The 5,819-nt window shown below is 40.1% G+C and overlaps 1 non-coding gene across 1 annotated transcript; it reads right to left on the bottom strand.

Annotated features, from left to right (window-relative positions):
• Positions 1-5,351: 5,351 nt before the first annotated feature.
• LOC130886290 (U6 spliceosomal RNA) lies at positions 5,352-5,458 on the bottom strand. Its single transcript, XR_009058263.1, has one exon. It is a non-coding gene; the product is annotated as a U6 spliceosomal RNA (small nuclear RNA).
• Positions 5,459-5,819: the final 361 nt, after the last annotated feature.

The following is a 5,819-nucleotide window of genomic DNA, read 5'->3' as shown; positions in this document are numbered from 1 at the left end:
AGCCTAGATGCCAGCATAAAAACACAATCATTAACCTCCAGGACAATATGTCTCTACTACAGGCCAGCAACCCCACCGCAGCAGGCCCTGAGTCTAGCAGCACAGCATAAGCACAAGAAAAAAACCTTTTAAAAGCCTCCATGAGTATGATGGAGATCCTTGTGGTGGTTTGAAAGAAAATGCCCCCTAAAGGGAGTGGCACTGTTAGGAGGTGTGGCTTTGTTAGAGCAGGTGTGGCCTTGTTGGAGGTAGTGTGTCACTGTGGAGGTGAGTTTTGAGGTCTCATATGTGCTCAAGTCACACCCAGTATGTCAGACCACTTCCTGCTGCCTATGAGTCAAGATATAAGAACTCTCAGATCTTCTCCGGCATTATGTCTGCCTGCATGCTGCCGTGCTTCCCACCATGATAATAATGGACTAAACCTCTGAATTGTAAGCAAGCCACCCCAATTAAATGTTTTCCTTTATAAGAGTTACTGTGGTCATGGTGCCTCTACATAGCAATAAAAACCCTAACTAAGACAGTTAAAGGGGAAATGAATAAATCCCTTAAAGAAATCTATGAAAGCACAAACAGTGAAGGAGATGAATAAAACAACTGAAGACATGGAAGTAGAAATAAAATCAGTAAAGAAAACGCAAACTGAAAAAAAATCTGGAAATGAAAAATTTAGAAACTCAAACAGGAACCTCAGAGGCAAGCGTCATCAACAGAATACAAATGATAAAAGACTCTCAGGCAATGATAAAAGAAATGGATACATTAGTCAAAGAGAATGTTAAATCTAAAAAATAGATTCTGGCAACAAACATTCAGGAAGTCTGGGACACTATGAAAAGACCAAATCTAAGAATAGTGGGAATATAGAAGGTGAAGAAATCCAGGTCATGGACAGAGAAAATATTTTCAAAAAAGATCACAGAAGAAAATCTCCCTATCCTAAAGAAGATGTCTATCAGATTTCAAAAAGCACACAGAACATCACAATAGACTGGACCAGAAAAGAAAGTCCTTATGGCCTGTAATAATCAAAACACTAAATGTACAGGACAAAGAAAGAATATTATAAGCTGCAAGGGGTAAAGAGCAACTAACGTACAAAAGCAGATGTATTAGAATAACACATCACTTCTCGATGGGGCCTCTAAAAGCCAGTAGAGCCTAGATAGTTGTCTTGCAGAGTCTCAGAGACAACAGGTGCCAGCCCAGACTTCTATACCTAGCAAAACTTTCAAACATAACAGATGGAGAAAGAAAGACATTCTATGACAAAAACAAGTTTAAGCAATGTCTGTCTGCAAAACCAGCCCTACAGAAGGTTCCAGACGAAAAACTCCAAACAAAAGAAGTTAACCACACCCAAGAAAACACAAGGAACAAATAATCCCAGACTGACAAATCAAAAGTGCATACACACACATACACACACATACACACAACCACTACCACCACAAAACAAAATAACAGAAATTACAAACACACTCATTGATATCTTTCAACATCAATGGTCTCAATTGCCCAATTTCAAAAAAAAAAAAAAAGCACAGACTAATAGAATGGATGTGAAAACAGAATACATCTTTCTATTGCATCCAAGAAACATATCTTAACATCAAGAATAGACATCATCTCAGGGTAAAAGGATAGAAAAGGATATTCCAAGCAAATGGATCTAAGAAGCAAGCTGGGGTAGTCATTTTAACATCTGACAAAATAGATTTCAAACCAAAACTTATCAGAAGGGATAGGGAATGACATTACATACTCATCAAAGGAAAAATCCACCCAGAGGACATTGCGATTCTTAACATCTAGGCACCAAACACAAAGGTACTCGAGTTTACAAAAGAAACACTACTATAGCCTAAGTCACATATTGACCCTCTTCACAGAATGACAGCGGGGTATTAGACAGGCCATTCAGATAAAAACTAAACAGAAAAATGTTGGCGTTAACTGACATTATAAACCAAATGGGTTTAACAGATTCTTGTCATCCAAACACAAAAGGATAGACCTTTTTCTCAGCACCTCATGGGACTTTCTCCAAAACAAACAAACAAAGTCTAAACAGATACAAGAAAATTGAAATATCCTGCATCCTGTCTGACCACCACAGATTAAAACTGGATTTCAACAACACCAGAACTAACAGAAAGCTTACAAACTCATAGAAATTGAACAACTCTATACTGAATGAAAATGGGTCAAGGCATAAATTAAAAAATTAAAGACTTTCCATTCACAGACAGCCATTGTTGGATTGCCTGGATATTCTCTCTCTCTCTCTCTCTCTCTCTCTCTCTCTCTCTCTCTCTCTCCATATATGTGTGTATGTGTATGTATATGCTACATATATGTGTATGTATAGTATATACACACAATATTATCATATAATATATAAATATATAATATAGTATGATACAATGTATATTTTCTTTCAAACCACCACACTCCCATGTCATATATGCATTTAATCCTTGAGCGACAGCTGAAGCCTCACATATTCCTTTAAATTACTATCCTAAGTATTATTATCCCTTCCTTTGTAAACTGTGGGGGTTAAGAGGAAGGCCAGTCGCAGTGCTATTTCCAGCCAGGTTTATTCGGGGGTCATCTGCCATCTTAAGTGCCACTCAGAATAGCACCTGTGAGGCCCCGCTGTTGATCCCATACTCTTGCCCTTTCCTGCTCCTAAATTAGGTTCTGCTTATCAAGGAACCAGTTACATTCCTGTATCCTGTTTGCATGGTGTCTGTCCTGAATCCTGCTCGGAGCTGCGTGGACACCAGCCAGCCTGACTTCAGTTAGATGAGTTCAGCAGTCAGAACCTACTGTCCCTCAAAGCAGTTCTCCCAACCACAGCAGATGCTGGTTAGTGCAGTTGGTCCATTCTATAACACAGCTGTGAGTGCTGAGTTAGGCATGAAGCAGTGGCCCTCCTGGAGACATTGGGTTAGACTCCTGCAAGAGAGATATTCCCAGCATCCTCATCCATCAATCACACATGACCTTATTTTACAAGTGCTCCTAAGGAAGATTCAATGTACTTAGTAATGGTAGATCCATTTCATTGACATCATAGCCCACAGCCCTAGCACTCCAGCCCCAATGGAGCTTAGATAACACGCACATATATTCTCCCTAAGGCATATTACAACCTTCTCATACCTAGGAATGCGCTGCCACCTTTAGCACTGTCTCCTTAGAGAAACCTGACCCACAAAAAGCACAGAAGTAAAAACAACAACAACAACAACAACAAAGCGCAAACAAACAACAACAACAAAACAGCACTAAGTACACCTTGAAGAGACCCTTGCTTACAAGATGATTGTCAAACAAGAAGGCAGGACATCCACCGGTCCTTCCAGGAATGCACACCCCAGGCAGATGAAGTCTTCTGATGCTCAGTACCTGTATTTAAAGCACAGGGAAGGTACAGTGAGTATGGTTTGGGGGCTGAAAATACATTGTGGCTCATAGGCAGACTTTTTGATTGTAGAAGCCATGCATAATGGTAGTGGCCATTAGAGACTGAAAAAAAGGGGTGTGTATGGGGTCAGGGTAGAAAAAAGATTGTTGGGGCCACTAAAATGGCCAGAGGTTTGTTTGTTTCCAAGGACACTTGCTCCTTTTGGGAAGGACCTGAATTGGTTCCTTGCACCCACATGGCAGCTCATAACATTCTGCCTCACTAATTGCAGGGGATCAGATGTCCTCTTCTGGCCTCTGTGAGAACTGCACACAGGTTGTACATATATATATATCCAGGAAAAATATTTATAAAATAAAATTCTAAAATGCATTAAAAGATCATGCTTCCCTTGATGCTATGCACCCTGATCAGTCATTAGATATAAGATTAAGTGTCTTCCCTCTGGGTTGCAAACAAGGATCCATGGTACCTGGCCATGACCTCTGGGTCTTGAGATTAGCAATTTGGAAAGACAAGCACTAGTCTGCATGGAATAGGACAGGTAAGTACCTGGAACGGTAAGACTTCCATAGTCCAAAGCCCACTCCTCTGCCCTGGGAGGATTTAGAACCAGAGAAATACCCGAGGGTACCAACCCCATAGCATTCTTCTCATTTTGAAGTATCCGCTCATATTTGGTATGCTTAGGAGAATGTCATCATTTGGTGAAATAGGTAGGCATGCTGATTTCAATTTAAAATACAAAGTGGAGCAATTGAATTAGATTTACTATTTTAAGGTAACTTTCTTACCAGGTTTAAATGCACAAGAGGACATAAGCTTCAACATATTTATTCTTTAATTTATTAGATTTTATAAGAGTTATTTAAATGCATAGGGGTATCTTATTTGTTAAGTCAGATAACTGAAGCCCAGAAGAAGGAAATGTAATATTCAATATATTAAATTTAAGTATTCAGGGTAGCTATACTAGGAGTGATTTAATTTGCAAAGAGGACTAGCCATTTTTTATAGTTTTGCTCATGTCAAGCTGTACTAAATAAAATAACACAATTAGAAATATACTTTTCTGGTCAAGGTTAGAGCAAATGAGATTTTTTTTATTATATTGGTTTAAAACTGCCCTGCTTATGGATAGATATTATTTCTAGTTCTCTTTTGACTTCTTGGAAGGTCAGATAAGCAAATCAGAGAGAGGTACCACAAATTTCCATGAGTGAAAATTCATAGCTATGCATATTGGTTTGGTATGTTGACCCTAGTGCAGAAGGTAAGTCCAAACTAATAACTTGCTATGAATAATACAGATATATACATATATATAGGTTTAACACATATATACTAGGTTTAACATCGATTAACTTACCATAATCTACATCATGACACCCCATGTTGATTTGAAAACAAAAACATAGACACCAGAGTTGCCAAGGGATTTGTACTCAGTGGTGAGAGTCCTAATTGTCTAAATGCCTACAGGAACATTTCAAAGAGCATCCGGGGACAGTGTAACCCTCTTAGCTGGGCAGGAGAGGTGCCTTGCTCTTGGGAAACGGGGACTCTCCTGACTACATGTGGAAGGCCTGGAGCAAAGGGAACCCCGTCACTCATGTCCTGAGGCAGACTAGTTGTAGGAAGAGAGTGGACGGAAACCGGACCCTTTAAAGCACCTACACCCTTTCCGTACAATGCTTTTGCATGGAGTCCATGGGCCCTGTGAAGCCTGCTGTACTAAACGTCACTGCCTGGAGTCCACGACAGCATGAACGTCAGAAGTCTGAGCACGGGGCTCAGGCTGCTCTGCTTCCTGGCCAGGGTTCTTTTTCTGGCTTGCAGATGTCCTCGTGTGGTGGAAAGAGAGGAGATGAGTGAGCTCTCTTGTGTCTATTCTTTGTTTTTAAATTTATTAAAAAATATGGAATACTTCATGAATTTGCGTGTTGTCCTTGTGCAGGGGCCATGCTGATCTTCTCTGTATGGTTCCAGTTTTAGTGCATGTGCTGCCGAAGCCAGCACTCTAGTGTCTATTCTTATAAGGCAGAGGTTCTCAAACTGTGGGTTGTGACCTTTTGGGGGTCAAAGGACCCTTTCACAGAGTCACCTAAGACCATCAGACAACATATATTTATACATATTTACATTATGATTCATAGCGGTAGTAAAATTACCATAATGAAATAGCAACAAAATAATTTCACGGTTGGGGATCATTACAACGTGAGGAGCTGTATTAAAGGGTCACAGCACCAGGAAGGTTGGGAACCGCTGTTCTAAGGGTATTAATTCTTTGAATTCAGAGCACCACCCTAGCAGTCTCATTGGATTTTAACGACTTCCTGACTCTGCAGACAGTCACAATAGGGCTAGGTCTTCAGTA

The sequence above is a fragment of the Chionomys nivalis genome, chromosome 13, assembly GCF_950005125.1.
Source record: "Chionomys nivalis chromosome 13, mChiNiv1.1, whole genome shotgun sequence".
NCBI lineage: Eukaryota > Metazoa > Chordata > Mammalia > Rodentia > Cricetidae > Chionomys > Chionomys nivalis.
This window is presented reverse-complemented; position numbering and strand designations above follow the sequence as displayed.